The 16,139-nt window shown below is 40.1% G+C and overlaps 1 pseudogene; it reads right to left on the reverse strand.

Annotated features, from left to right (window-relative positions):
• On the reverse strand, positions 1-4,557 carry LOC105016997 (annotated as a pseudogene).
• Between the last annotated feature and the right edge of the window lie 11,582 nt (positions 4,558-16,139).

Genomic DNA, 16,139 nt, shown 5'->3' on the forward strand with positions numbered 1-16,139 from the left:
AGTAGGAATCTGAACAGGTATACAATGTCCAAATAGAGGGTGAGGGTGGCAAACACGTATTCCTCTGGACTGATGGCGTAGCGCTTGTTGCCAATCAGCAGCTGGGTGTCAAGTGCCAGGAACTGTAGAGAAAGAAAGAGTGAGTTGGGTGATCATGCCTTTTTGCAACAGACTGTAACCTAATGATTAGGACCATGAGTGATTCATGGACATGTACCCTGATGTAGGAAAAACTCTGGGCCTTCTCCATGATGAATGTGTGTTAAATATCTGCCACTCACCAGAGTGAAGAGAATAGCTCCTATCACAGCATAGATGGCTTGTAACCAAGGAAGCTGTTGGAGGGGAGGTAACATTGATATTAAACAGTGCTAAGAAGATACAGACCACTAATGTAGGGAAGACAATTAGTTTGTTCCTGACCATCTCTATAATGAAGTACAGCTAAATCCTTCTTATATGCTAGGATGCAATACCCATCCAGGGTTCATAGGTAGTGGGATGAAGGGCTGTAATCCTTAGCATCAGTCTAGATTTAAACTCACTGTCAGTGTCACCACTATTCTTCTACATATGTCTGGGAAGAGCCACACGGTGGCCAGTTCTGCTAATTCACAGTGTCAACTGTAATCAAGGCTGATTGAAGCCTATCAGACAGACTACTTACATATCCAAAAGGGATGGCGATGAGGAGGATGATGCAGCAGTACACTAGGACCAGGGTGAGTATGAATAGTGTTCCCTGGTAGGAGGTGAAGTCAATCTACAGTAGAAAACAAGATAAAAGAAAATAAGGGTGTGCGCTCTCAGGATAAATCGATCAAATTTCATCAGAACAAAGCAAAGTGGTCATTTATGTCACCTTGGTTTGGAAGCTGAACAGGGTGACAGACATGCACACCACAGCTGTGATGCCCAGACACACAACCACAGATTTGGTGTTGCAAAAGCTGGAGAGACAAAATTTGACATTCATTAATCCACAAATTAGGCAACTAAAAAGGTAAATAACATGTTCTTACTAGCACTGACATTGCCGATATTTATATTGAGGAAACATTCTCACTAAGACTGATATGTGGTTGTCTCACGTAGCTCTCTAAAGAGGAATGTCAGTCACTCTGATAAATACCTACATTTCAAATGTAGTCATTCTATCCATCAATTTAACTGTTGATATACAGTGTGTTAATGCATTATTATAATCATCACTTATTCAGACTTTATTTCAGAATTTATTAATAAGGCCTGTGTTATTTCTTGTCAGGTGACCTGGGAAAGAACAGTTAGGTCCCTAACTAACCCCAGCCACATGTGAAGTAGATGAATCAGTAATTTACCTGGACACAAAGCCCATCATGAAAGCAAGGCTGAGAGTCTAAGACCAGAGTATGCAGACAAAACAGAAATACATAGATTAGATCAGTCAAAGAGCACAGAATCTGGAGCACAGACTGGAAGTCTGGGCGAGGATATGCTTTCCATTTGGATAAATGTTTATTACTTATCATACTCACAAAGATAGCCAGCAAAATGAGGTTCCAGGGAAACTGCCTCCTGTTATAAAAATTGAAAGAAATAAAGTTGGTAAATTCACTCTATGATATTATAAATGAGCTTTCATTGAGGTTATACAAAATGTGTGTTAATCATTCCTTCTGACAAAATGAAGACATCATCATTCTTGTACTGACTCACAGCAAATCTTGAAATAATCTGGATTATAATTTTGATTGTTTGACAGGTAGTCATAACTGTACAATAGATGTGTAATTACATATTACTATTTGATTTACTATACATACAATCCAATTCCAATATGCGATTCAATGGCAATACAACCGGACTGTAGCAGAAACTCTCACCTGATTTGTTCACCACAGCAGTTCAGTGCGATGTATGTGACAAAGAACATCATGCTGTCAAATTGCAATAGGAAAGCAGTTCATTAACACAATAATAAAAGGAATAAAAAGACAGTTTCAAACTAGATAATTGTTGTCACTTACTATGAGCACATGTACAGCTCGCGATGTACCTGAATGTAATACTTGACTGGTGCACTGTGGAGAGATGATAGTGTTACTCTATGGAGAGTCCACACAGGACATGCACCTTAATCATTATAACGTAACTGATGGACTTCCAAAAGAGGGGACTTTGCACCTACCAGAATGTGAAGAGAGCAACAATGGCCACAGTTACAAAGAGTTGGACCATAAGAATGGCATAAACCTATAAGGACACAGAGAAAAGAAATAAGAAGGGACCACTGAGCGGTCACCCTAACAATACTATAAACAGGCAACTCAATCAGATAAACATGAGCGACATGCTTAAAAGAAGAGTCAGTGTAGCTATATTACAATATTATTGTACTCTTGTATTTATTTGGTTTCGGAATGGCGAAACGTTGTGCAAAGGAAAAGATACATAAATGTTGTTTTTTTGTGTTCTGGTTGTTTCTCCCTGTTGCAGTACCTTTCTGATGAAAATCCTCCTAACAGCCAGGTCATCCCAGGAGAACTGGGCCTGCATCTCCTCATAATCTGACAGGAAGGGAAGACATTAGGTTAAACAACTTCTCAGCAAATATATACATTCAGTCTATTACACAAGAAAATGTGAAGAAAGTGACATTTGGTTACATCATAGTGACCAACATCTGGGTGTAGATCATCACTGCATGATATTCCTAATCTACTTGCTGAGATACAAATATGTTTTGTCATTACCGGCAGTAGCCTCTTCATAGCTTGGTGGGTATTCATTGCCTGTCTTTGGAGTCACCTGAATGTAGTGAAATAATCAATTGGTCAGATAAACATACCTGTGGTTATAAGTAGAATTAAAACTGACACACTTTTATTGAACACTAACAAAAACGTCTACAAACACTCCACTCTTACAGGGCCGGCTAGCCCACTCATAGAGAATCTGTGCTGCATGTAGGGACCTCGATGGCTAGTGGCCGCTAATTCCATAATAAAAAGGATTTTCTTTAGTTTTTTGGGTAAAACACTTTCTTAGGCTATTGCAGAATATTTAAACAGGGAAAACAATGTTTCGTCAAATTGGATGCAACTTATTTTCAGAGGAACACCTCCGCTTGGATGTGTCTCACTGTTGACATTTTCTTGTAAAACATACAGCAGTTAGCTAAGGCATGTTTGCTGGGTGAATCTATGAAGGTGTTCACATCAAGACATGAGACACTCCATCTTACCTCCTTCACATTTACTGAATTACATAAAACATTAGGGTGACAAACTTTGCATATAGTTTTTCATCATGTCCAGAATGTGGAGAGTTTTGTTTCAGGCACTTTGACTTTAACGCCTGCTATATTGGGTTCGCCACTGATTGACATATCCTTGAAGCATGACTTAAAATGAAGTAATGTACAGGGTTTTGAAGAGGGAAGGGCACTCTACCAAGTCTTGCTTGGGGCTTCCTAAAGGCTAGAGCCGGCCTTGCAATCTTAGTGTAAAACAAACACTCACTTCAGTCAACTCAACTTCTTTTAACTCAACATCCTTTTGCTGCTTTAAGACAAAATTACCAGATGAATAACAGGATAACAAACAATTTATATATTTGCTATATGTTATGCAATAAAACTTTGTCTTGAGAGTCTCAATTTCCATCTGTAGATGTTCTATAGATACCAATACTACAAAAAAAATATTCAATAACATTTATACAAACTATCTTTTTAAGGTTAGGGTTAGGTTTAGAAGAGGGAATAAGGTCAGGTTTAAGGCTAAGGTTAGGATAACATTTACGGTTAGGGTTCATAGATAGTTCAGTAAAATGTAACTTATAGTCGATAGATAATCTGTAGAGCACCTAAAGACACACCTTTGAGACTCCAAATAAAGCATTACTTTGTATTCTATTCATGCACTCAACACCCTCATTATCTGTAATCCAGATTACTATAGAGTGTAATCTCTTGTGGACAGTCAACGTAAACATAAACGGTACCACAGATAGGTCATGAAACAATGAATTGCGTGAGACAACAAGACGCCTTAGTTGCAGTGCCTGAATTCATAGGTGTTTGCATATTTTCACATTTTTAAGGGTATGGGGAGATTTGGCACAACGATTTGCTAGTGATTTTGACAGAAAGTGGGGTGGATGTCTATGCTCCTGTTCTGATGTCATTTTCTTTGCACATGTGGGCCCTGAACTAAATCAAACAAATGACCAAACACTCATTACTTTAGTTCTAAGTTAACCAAGATTAGTATCAATGTACACAAGCCTCCATGTTTCATTCATGTTTAGAATAGGATAAGGATTAGGATTCTCAATAGGCCACCATTTTAATTCAGCCAATAGACACTTGGCCAATATAGGGATGTGGAGACTGTATAGGAAATGATCATAAGATCTATAGTATATTAGGTTATTTTTAAGTATATTACATTACAGAGAAAAAGACAAAAATAATGTCAGTAAATGGAATTTAATTACAATTCACAATTTCTGTCAACCTCATCTATAAAATAATAATTTCAGGAGATAAACACGTACCTTTCCCTTGGTCATGTTCACGTCTTTTTACAGTCCTTTAGTGTTGACTTGGTTGACTTGATGTTTATGGTGCTGTTGTGTTTGAATCCTTGTTCTATGACGATATGGCTTATCAACCTCAGTAGTAATTTTCTTTTATATTATGAGGCTCATTTTTGTCATTTTCTTTTTGTGCTCCTGATGTATTTTTATGTCCTTCTACTCTGTTTATCTCAGACTGAACTTGTTCTTACTGTGCTGAATTTGTCTGTACTGTGCGGATTATACCAACCAAGCCGTATATAGAGCACCATTACGAGGTTAATCTCTCTCCAGCTCTGATCCCAATCCCCCCTATTCCTGCTCTGATGAGGCTGTTCTAGCAACATCCAGGTGAGGCTCCAGCATTGGGATGAACAGGAATGTACCACAATCTAAATAAAAAAAGGGGTGGTTGATCGGTTTTTCGTAACACTGACAACAGCTTTTCCCAGAGGACTTCAAAGCAGGGTCATTCCATATCATTGCAGCAAGCCACTACAGCCAACATCTCAGAATATTCATAGGGTGTTTTTGTAGTTAGAAAGTAATATAAGTAGCATTCCTTCTAAGCAGTAACAGTTCCTGTTCCAGGTCCTCCACCTTGCTGGCGCCTGATTCAAAGTGGTGGCCTGTGTCCATTAGTGATGGCCACAGGCCCATCCATCTGGTCCACCAAGAGTCACTCTCATTTCATCTGTCCATAAAACCTTTGAAAAATATGTCTTCGGGTATTTCTTTTTTCCAATCTATACGCTTCAACGTGTGAATCCTATTCAATGGTGGTCTTCTTTCAGCCTTCTTGACCAGTTGCCATGTCACTGAGCACTTGACACCTTGTAAATCTGGACACTCCAGGTAGGTTGCAGTTCTGGAATATATAGGCATTGGAGGATAATGGGTTCCTGGTAGCTTCACGTTTAATTCTTCTCAAGTCTTTTGCAGTTCATTTGTGTATTTTCTACTCCATGCATTTTTTGCACCCCAGTTGACTATAAAAAAAATGTGAGTGTCAGGTGGTTACGCCTCAATAGTTAAGCTATTTCAAAAGTGTTGCATCTGTCTGAAAGACATTTTAAGATGTATTACCTTTCAGTGTCAGTTAAATCTCTTTTTTGGCTCATTTTACCTGAGGTCATGAAGCTGCGTAATAATTATGCACACCTTGACATAAGGTGTTATTCACTGTTGCCACACCCTCCCTCATTTCAAATACATATTACCTGAAAATAATTCAATCCAATGAGCATTCAAGTTTATATGGTTTGGAGTTGGAAAATGTGCATAGAAATAATAATACAATCAGAATACTCACTTGCCTAATAATTGTACATGCGGTGCAACTTGCACAGGTTTAGCTGAAACAGCACCATCTAGAGGCCAGAACGTACAGACAAAACAATCTGCAGATTCACAGGGAATATACCACAAAAGTAGAAGAAGCAATGCTCCAAAACCACAGCTCTGGAGTTCTTGTTACAAAGTGAGAACTGATGCTGTGGGTGTTTACAGTTTTCTTACATTGTAGTCATTGTTAGAATAAGAAGATCCCTGGACTGGGGTGATCCAACCGCCTGAAGGGCTGCTGCTGGAACAAACTGCGGGCATAGTAGGGCGAAGGAAGACACCCTTTCCTCCTACTTATTCTCATTGCCCTAACAAATAATAATCATTTAAAAAAAGAATTTTCTTGCAAATCTGAAGTTGGGTAATATATGTATTGAATATTACATTCATCAACTAAACTGAATGGGACAATTGTGGTGCAATCAATTTGCTTAAGTTCAGCTTATTTTCAACAAAATAAAGTTTTAAGAACGCAGATTGTATCTGTTTGAGACTACATAAATAATCTCCCAACAATCTGAGACGGTGGATATTGATATCTTTTTCCATGCGCTTTGAGGTGGAATGACTCAGAGGTTAGAAGGCCCTGCCCAGTAAACTGAGTAATCACCTGATGCTCCAGACAGGGAGGCCTGAGCTATCTGAATTACATGTGTGTTATATAACATACTGATCTCCAAGCCAGTTGAAACACATTACCTAAAGCTATTTCCAGAAATACAATTAAACCATTAATAATACACACCTCTCTTTATTTCTCTAGTCTAGCTCTAATTTTAGGCTTTCATATGTAAATGTGTCATTGTTGAGATGTACAAATCTTACATTGAAAGTCTTAAAATCCTATAGGAACCACAATTTCCCTCAAACAATACTATAATAATGCTATAGTGATACTGTTAGGATCATAACAGTATTAGTCAAATTTACAGTTACATCCGGAACTATTTGGACACTGACTTCATTTTCATAATTCGGGCTCTGTACGCCACGACAATGGATTTGAATTGAAACAACCGAGATGCAATGGAAGTGCAGATTTTCAGCTTTATTTTAAGTGGTTGAACAAAAATATTATATGAAATGTTTAGGAATTGCAATCATTTTCATACACAGTCCCCTTAAATCAGGGGCTCAAATGTAATTGGACAAATTAACACAATTATAAACAAAATGGTCATTTTTAATACTTTGTCGAGAATCCTTTGCAGGCAATGACTGCTTCAAATCTGGAACGCATCACCAAATGCTGGGTTTCACCTTTCACCTTGTGGTGAACCCTCTGTATTTGCTCACGTGAAGTCTTCTCTTTATGGTAGACTTGGATAATTATATGCCTACCTCCTGGAGAGTGTTCTTCACTTGGTGTAAAGGGGTTTTTCTTTACCATGGAAAGGATCCTACAATTCTCCACCATTGTTGTTTTCTGTGGACGTCCAGGCCTTTTTGTGTTGCAGAGCTCACCAGTGCTTTCTTTTTCCCTCAGAATGTACCAAACTGTTTCACCTTTGACCACATGTTGTGTTCATAGCAACAGCTTCAAAATGCGAATGCCACACCTGGAATCAACTTCAGACCATTTACCTGCTTAATTGATGAAGAAATAACGAAGGAATAGCCCACACCTGTCGATGAAACAGCTTTTGAGTCAATTTTCCAGTTACTTTGGTCCCTTGAAAAAGAGGGCACTACAAGACCTGTAATTCCTAAACCCTCCCTCCAATTTGGATGTGAATATCCTCAAATGAAAGCTGAGTCACTGCACCTCAAGCCCACATTTATTATTTAACTGTAACTTGAAAATATATTGGTAAACAGACAAAATAACAAAACTTTGTCAGTGTCCAATTATTTCCAGACCTGACTCTATTTTATAGAGCCCTTATTAAATCAGCAGTTGTCACAAGGTCCTTTTACAAAACACAGAGCCTGAAACCTGAAAGAGCAAGCCTCAACAGAGTTGATGCACAGTGGCTAAGAAAAAGTGTTGAAACTTAGATAGGAACTAGGCTGTGCCGGGTGAACATTTTAAGAGTACAAATTATAATAATTAATAAATGCATATGAGCTGTGTCCATAATCAATAAAACATAATCCAAATCAGAAGCATGACCAGATGGACAAGGACAGGGACAATCAGGGAGGCAGGAATGATCAGCGTAGTGGCAGCCAAAATGGTCAGGTTTCGTCTGCTACATGATCTGCAACACAACCAGGAGGACTTGGGACAGGGACAGCAACGAGTCTTTCGGGCCTGGTAGTCCTGAGGTGTGGTTCAAGACCTCATGTCTTCCTTAAATGGTGCAGGACACAAGGAAAATTTAGAGAGCACATTCCTTAGATTTACAAAGGATTTACAAAGGATTTACAAAGGAGAAGGAGAACTGACCCTACACTCCCGGTCCAAAAATATAGCAGCGTAAAACCTTGGGGCTGAGACAGAGGGGTCGAGTGACACTGTGGCCCAATCCAAGGGTAACTCCGGACAGGGCCTAACAGGCAAGACTTCACTTCACCCACTTGGCCATTGTCAGGGAAATGTCTTTAATAATGTATTCTAACTGATTAAACGACTGAGCAACTGTTTAGATGAGAAAAGGAATGTTGGTTGTGCTGTGGGAAAGGAAGTATGAGGTGTTGAGGTAAACATAAAGCTCCAGCAGGACGGGGGTAGATACAGATCAATGGGTTTTAATCACACCATGCATCAACCAAAGGGACCCATGAAAAAGTGAAACCTCATGAGCTGAAACTTTCCGTACTGTAACTCAGTAGGTAAAATCAATTAAATTGGTAGATTTTTATTTTTTTTATCAGATAATTTACAAGGCATTTGATTGAATTGTTTGCCTAGGGCAGTAAGTTCTGTGGGTTATGACACATTTATGTAGCAACATGAATTAACAATATATGTCACACTATATGTCTTACTATATGTGTCATGATTGTGTTTTGACAATATTATAACAGGTTCTGACAAGTTATGAGAGCTGTTATTACATGTTATGACATGTTTATATGACACTATTGGTCATATAACATTTTACCAAAGCGACTGTAATGTGAAGCAATTGCAGTATTATTTAAAGTCAAGAAAATATTTGTTTTACAAAAATGTGAAGACATTTTACAATAAAGAAATATAGAAAAAACCTAAGTAGAACCTTTTTGAACAGGTAAATATTTAGAAGACCTCCTTCTAGATATGCTGTATCCTTTACAAATGTCACAATTTTCTATTACATTCCTTTTGCATTGTTAAAAACAGAGTAAGAATTAACCTGGCCTTTTGTTGTCAAGGTGGTTTTCAAGATGATTTGTAAAAAAAATATCTCATATAACTTCCTTTTCAAATCAACCATGCATTTCTCAGAGAGAATTACATATTAAACGTTAAACTCATAAGAAAAAACCCTTATGAAACATTGACATCATGCCTGTGTAAGAGACTAGTTTAGTAACAGCCAGGTCGGATTGATGAGATTAAGGTTAAGAACGTTATGGTCCTGAGATGACTCATTTGAATCATAATAGGATTTACCAGAAACAGTCAGACCACCTTCACTAACCTTTGATCTAGTGCTGGAACGTTCATTTGTACAGCACTTTCTAGAACCCATTGCGTTATCCAAACTCTGGTCTCGCTTTTCTGCTTTAACTTTAAAGTATTGAGATTAAAAACATCCGCTGGCGTTCACGGGTTTCCCAACTGTCTAGTTTAGCTGATTCCGAATAAGGCAAGGAGAGGCAATCCAATTCACTGTCAAATGGCGTTTTAGTGGAGTGGGGTATGGTAGGGTAGGGGAAACCTGGTTAGGGTAGGGGAAACACTTGGGATGGAGGAAGCAGCAGGTAGCACAATGCCATGCCTCGGAAGAACCAGCGCGCCCATCAGGGTCACCACTTCACCCCAAAAGTGGTTCTGATGCTGTCTGGTGACCAATGGTGAGAGCATCCAGTCCGTCAGTGACCGAAACTCTAAACGTAGAAGCATGGCCCCTGGGAGTTGGTAAGCTGTGTCCAAAGGAAGTCTGGTTCTGACCCTAATACAGTGCCATTCTGTCCTGGTGAACGACAACTGCACGCCCACAGGGCTCCAGCTTCACCCAGTACACTACCTCCCCCACCTGGCCGATCACATAACAAGGCCCCACCCAACTGTTGTCAAGCTTCGGGCTCCTGCCTCTCATCTTCTTTGGGCCGTATGTATACCCACACCAGATCTCCTGCCGTAAAATGTTTCTTCTGTCGCGCCCCAGCTGCCCATGCTTGCTCCCGGGCATATCTGTGGGCAATGTCCATACGATCATGCAGCTGCCTGGCATACTCTGTGACGGCTGCTCCGCATGGAGCTGCGTGCTCTCTCCCTCTCCGGCGCTCCACCTCGCCGGTGTACTAACCCCTGGCAGGAGCAGAGGGCAGCAGCGCACCCATCACCCCCACACGCATGTTTTCAGTTAGCGATTACGATGTCTATTTAGGTTCCTATTTCGGTTATTGTCTGAGTTTTGTTGAGACCGTGTGTTGCTGCTATTTTTGACAAAGATAAGAAACGTGAGTCCTCGTGTCAGTGTTGTTTTGTTACTTTCGTTTTTACCACCTCCATTATGAACTTGCTAATCTCGTACCTAACATGGACAGTCTGAGGGGCCATCCATATACCATTCCCGCAGGTGTTTCGGAGCTCCCGACCAAACATTAGAAGTGCAGGGGTGCAACTTTAGATTCCTGTAGTGCACTACGACACTGCAGAAGGACAAATGGAAGTTAAACGTCCCAGTCCTTCTGGTCATCAGCTGTGGTGAGAGACAGTTGTGTGCCCAGGCTACACATGAAACTCTCCACCAACCCTTCACATCCTGGGTGGAGAGGGGTTGTTCTGGTTTTGAGGATCCCAAGTGTCCAACACATCACTGAGAAAATATCGCCTTCAAAGTTCCGCCCTTGGTCCGAGTGAAGTCCAAAGTGACTGAACATGCCCCACACCAAGGCATCAGCCCCTGCGGGCCTTTCCAGGCCATGCAAGCGTCACAGTGACTTCAGTGATCCTCCAAATCACGTTTACACCTCCCCCAGTAAGAGGTATGGCAAATCTGCTTCAGAGTCTTGGTAATGCCAAAAGGCCCAATGCCCAGGCGTTCGTGGTGTAGCTCCAACACTTCTCCCCTCAAGGCCTGTGGCACAACCAACTGCCGGCAAGCCTCTCCTGTAGCTGGTTCTAGCCAGCTTCTTTTCTGTGTTCCGTCTCGAATTTCCACCCCAGGCCACTGCGACCATAGTCCCCTCACGGTGGGTGAATTTTCCACCACCTGATCCCAGGAGATCCGTCGGTCCTTCTTCCACCCACTCAATCACCATCCTCAGATCTGGAACAGCCTGCTGCAGTTCCATCCATCCGTTGTTATTTTCTGGCAGCAGAGAAGGAAAAACATGGCTTCCAGGGAGACATCGCTCCACTTCTTGTGCATCTACTCGAGGCAGTGGGTAAGAGTCCTTCACCATGAAATCATTCAACTGCCGATAATCAACACAATGTCTCCATGTACTATCTTCCTTTTGGACCAACACCACTGGGCTGACGTCCAGCAGGAAGGCGACGGGGGCGCTGACAGATCAGCTTGGAATTACCAGTATTCGTTTTGTGTGGTACCAGAGGTGGTGGCGAAGCCGTGACGAAACTCATGCGGCAGGTTAAAAAGACGACGTTGTTGTTCTGGCTCCTTGTTCACGGGCTGGAGGTGTGAGCTCGCTCTCTCATGGAGAGAGAGTAGTTATCCACTACTAATTAATCAATGTGAAATTGCCTCCAGTGTTTACAGTGGAGTTAGAGGGCAAGTTGGCGCCCTGTGCATCAGGTCGTTTCTCTCTCGTTTGTTCCATCTCGCCGCTGGCTATAATTACGCTAAGCTAAAATAATCGTGAAACGAGGTGTAGCTAAATATCCCACTTCTGACACCATTATGGGTTTCCCGACCATTTACGGGACACATCCCCCCCAATATTCAGATATGCTCAAAATGCCCCCCCCCCCCCACAATATATTGATATATAAATTATGAATAAAATAAAAATGGGCTATGCAACCATGCACCGCCGTCCAAAAATAATCATTAGCAAATGCAAACATAATCATAACTAAACTTAACAATATGTTATTATTACTACCGGTTCTAATTTTGCGGTTTACTACAGTTCTGATTGTTGTTGTCATACCCCAGCAAAATCCGTCGGTTGATTGCTGTTGGTAGTACTGACTCGGATCTTGTCAAGACGTTCAGTAAAAAGTTTGATTCATTCGAGTCATTTCGTTCATTTGAGTCAATAATGCCTACAAAAATCAACTACCACATTAATAATTTTACACCAACAATGTTTACAATTATCTGTTACATGTCTTTATTATGTTATTGTCTTGGTTTATTTTTCTTTGCGAAAGTAAAACTAACAGCGTATTCTGTGGTTGGGTAGAACTCCGCTGCCATTAGTTCAAATTAACGAAACAACCGTTCAATTGAACAATAAAACTGACCGAGTCAGTCGTTCACAAGTTTTTTTTACTTAAGCAAAGGGAGCGGCTCCGTGCTTGTTTTCATCTTTTTTTTCATGGCATCAGTAATCAACTAACTATATAATTTTTTATAGTCTGTGTTCTATTATCAGTTATAAACATGTCTTTATGATGTTTCTGCCTTGATCTATTTTTCTCTGTGAATTAACATAGAAGTTGATTGGAGAACTGAGCTGGAGGACCGGGTATGAAGCAAGTGATCATGTTGTAGGACTGGGTATGAAGCAAGTGATCATGTTGTAGTAATCCGCAGTCAAACGTTCGATACGATACAATTGAACGAGTCACCAGAAAGATTCGTTAAAAACGAACGAATAATTCGAGAACTACACATCACTAGTTGGTAGGTACAATCTATGACAGTGGTTCCCAACCAGGGGTACTAGGACCCCTGGGGGTACTTGGCCTCTCCACAGGGGGTACTTGAAAACACTCATGACACCATAGTGAAATTAACATGAGGGGGTACTTCAGGGGTACTGAAAGCAGTGCAAAAACATTTTGGGGGTACAGTAACTGAAAAAGGTTGGGAGACACTGATCTATGACAACCACTGTACTCTTATTACTTTTAAATGTATTAAAAAGTGGACAACTAAAATGTAATATGAGTGTTACGTATATCTTCCTGTCGATATTGATAATTTTAACATCAACATGTCATTTTGCATTGGAACTGTGATTGTGGAAATAAATAATAGTTTGCTAAAAAGCGTCAGTAATTTCATTGTGCGTAAACCAATGTTTTTGGTGAAAACAGGCCGATTTGTGAGTGCTAATCAATCAACCATCACAATGGTCCTCATGTGCATATTCAACTAACGTTAATGATTACGTTAATGATTTTGTTAGAAATGTCAGATGTGATGTCTGAGTAAAGTGTCAATCATTTATGTTGCGCTGCATGTGTTATTTGTGCAGACAATAGTCGTTTTCATTGATTGCATATTCGTTTAGTATACTGTATAGCTGTATTTGCTTATGATAAATAGCATTATTGGTGTTTGTTTGATTAAAGTGCAAGCAGTTTTATTAGTCAGCTTTCATTCGCAGTAAGTGGCATCTTGAACAAGAGGAAGGGTGGCAGTGACATTCATCAGTTTTTTGAGCAGCCTCAGAAAAGAAAAGTTGAGAGCAGTGAGAAAATGAGTACCAGTCAGATGATAGAAGTATGCAGTAGCACAAGAGGCCAGTCAATGTTTATTTATATAATAATCATTGCCATTCAGATTAGAAATTGTTAGCAATCCATTCCTGAACATCTTGGCAATAATCTTGTTTACTGATATTTCTTTTTCACGTTCACTCTGGTGCGTTCAGAGTAAAGAAAGAGATGGAGAGAGAGGGTATGAGGATGCCAATAGGGCAGGGAGAGCAGGTGACATGGAGGTGAGTGAGAAAATGAGCAAATATTGATGACCGATCTGATATTGCCATGTTGGTGCGGTTTCCGACGGCATCATATTTAATGTTGGCACAGGTACCACTAAGGTTAGGTTTAGGCACAGGTGTGTCTGAGGTTAAGGTTAGGTCAAAGGGTGAGGAACAGGGGAATATTCTGTCTTTGGACTGGGGTAACCAACTAACTGAAGGTCAGCTGTAATGATGGTCCTGCAGCAACATTATGATGTTGTAGGAACAACACCAACAAAGTGATATCAGATTGTGTAAATATTGATGGTTAAGAGTCTAAATATTTAGTCTAAATATTTTAAACATTTTTGAATGTTTTTCTGCAGGGGACCCCCAGACCCCCTGCTGATTAGCCCCCCCCCCCCCCCCCCCCCCCCCCAATGTTGACTCCATGGTTACGGCCTTGATCGAAATAGAGAAGCCACATTTTATTTCCTTTAAAAAAATCCTACTTTTACAAATCCTAAACCCAACCCCTACCCTAAACTTAAACTAACCCTAAACCTTACCTTAAACATAACCAAAACCGTCATCTCAACCAGAATATCGGATGTGCACATGTTAATCATTTAACATTTGAGATAGCAACTAGAATACATATTTACAATTCACACAAGTAAAAATGCTAATAACGTTTTTCTTGTCACATGTAAAAGGGTCGGTAACATTAACAGTAATACATGAATGCATTGATTTCACATCTCACGAAGTGATAACAATAATTTAACATACATTTTTGGCATTTTAAATAGCTTGTTTCTGTTGAGGTTGAAACCTGGTGATGGCATATTCCCACATTACTGACTTTACTTTAAAAATATATATTTAAAAAATCCCACTGTTGTTATCACAGGTGGAAAAAGTATGAAATAAAATTACTCGGCTGTGTTCACCAGTTTGGGGAAGTTCCTAAGTTAGAGCAAAATGACCAGTGAAACAGAGTTCATAACTAACCAGTGACATTAATTGGACATTTACACTCTTCCTTTCTATTCAACTGATCACTGGTTAGTTTTGAACTCCCGTTATAGTTACCCATAAACACATTTGTGTCTTTGTTTTAAAGTTAATCTTAGCTTAGATGTTCTCTATGTGTTTATGGGTTGTTCTGCTGCTTTTATTTTTATATGCTTGTTCTGTAAAGCACTTTGGTCTGTCTAGCGGCAGTTTAAATGTGCTATATAAATAAATGAACTTGAACTTTAACTACTTACCTAGTTCGTAATTACATACTTCCCTAAAGTCGTGAACACAACCGAACCCAGTTGAGTACTTGTACTTTGTACTTTTTCCACCTCTGGTTGTTATGACGTCCACTATGTTTCCCCTTAACGGCGCATAATAATTTTAAATGGTATTTACAGAATGAGGTTTGCGGTTGCCAGGAATTTTAACAATGGATTGGGATAGGCTATATTGTTGACATCAGATTGATTTACGATCCCAAGCCACTAACTGACTGTATACAACTTTCTTCTTAATTACATTATTCCCATACAGAAACGTTCTGTGACGTACTTGCTATCAGCTGTTATCAACCAGGAGGCTAGGTGGCGCGTTAAGACCAGTTTTAGAACTGTGCTGTTTCAGTGGCGTGTCCAACGCTTCAGTTATGTTCCCCAAGGTTCCAAATTGGGGAACGTTGTAAATTATCTAGTTGAAAAACGTTTTAAAAGAACGTTATTTTTACCTTCACGAGGAGAGGCGTGCGTGGGTGCGCGTTGACGTCATTCTATATCTGCATGGTTCTTCATAATTTACATTCACGTTTCGGCAGGTGGAACTACAGGGGTAGTTGGTTGTACCACCTTATTTAAGGAACTATGGAGCAAAGTCAGTGTTAGGAGGAAGATACACTTTTTTTTTTACACAAAAGCAATGGTGTGGATGTAGAGAAAGAAGGTTCGGCTGTGGAGTTATTTTAGATATAATTTGTAAAGTGTAGGCACTGAGAGGATTTTGGAACATGGGAAAGGACTCTCCTGTTTTAGCATCAAGGAAACCTACTGTCTGGACAAAGAGATGAGCTTAGCAGGAGTTGCCTCCTGTTAGGAGTGGGTCAAGATACCTAAGGTCGCAAAACAAAGAGCTTGCATAGACATATAGTGTTTGAAGGGAAGAGCATTTCCCTTTGCTCCACTGACAAGCACTTCAGTCTTTTAGCAGATGTGAGCTTAATTTGGAAGCCAGCCAAGTGTGCAAAAGAGCAGGATGAGACGTGAGAACTTGATGTGTATTGTATCTCCTCTATG

Source organism: Esox lucius, chromosome 17 (assembly GCF_011004845.1).
Source record: "Esox lucius isolate fEsoLuc1 chromosome 17, fEsoLuc1.pri, whole genome shotgun sequence".
NCBI lineage: Eukaryota > Metazoa > Chordata > Actinopteri > Esociformes > Esocidae > Esox > Esox lucius.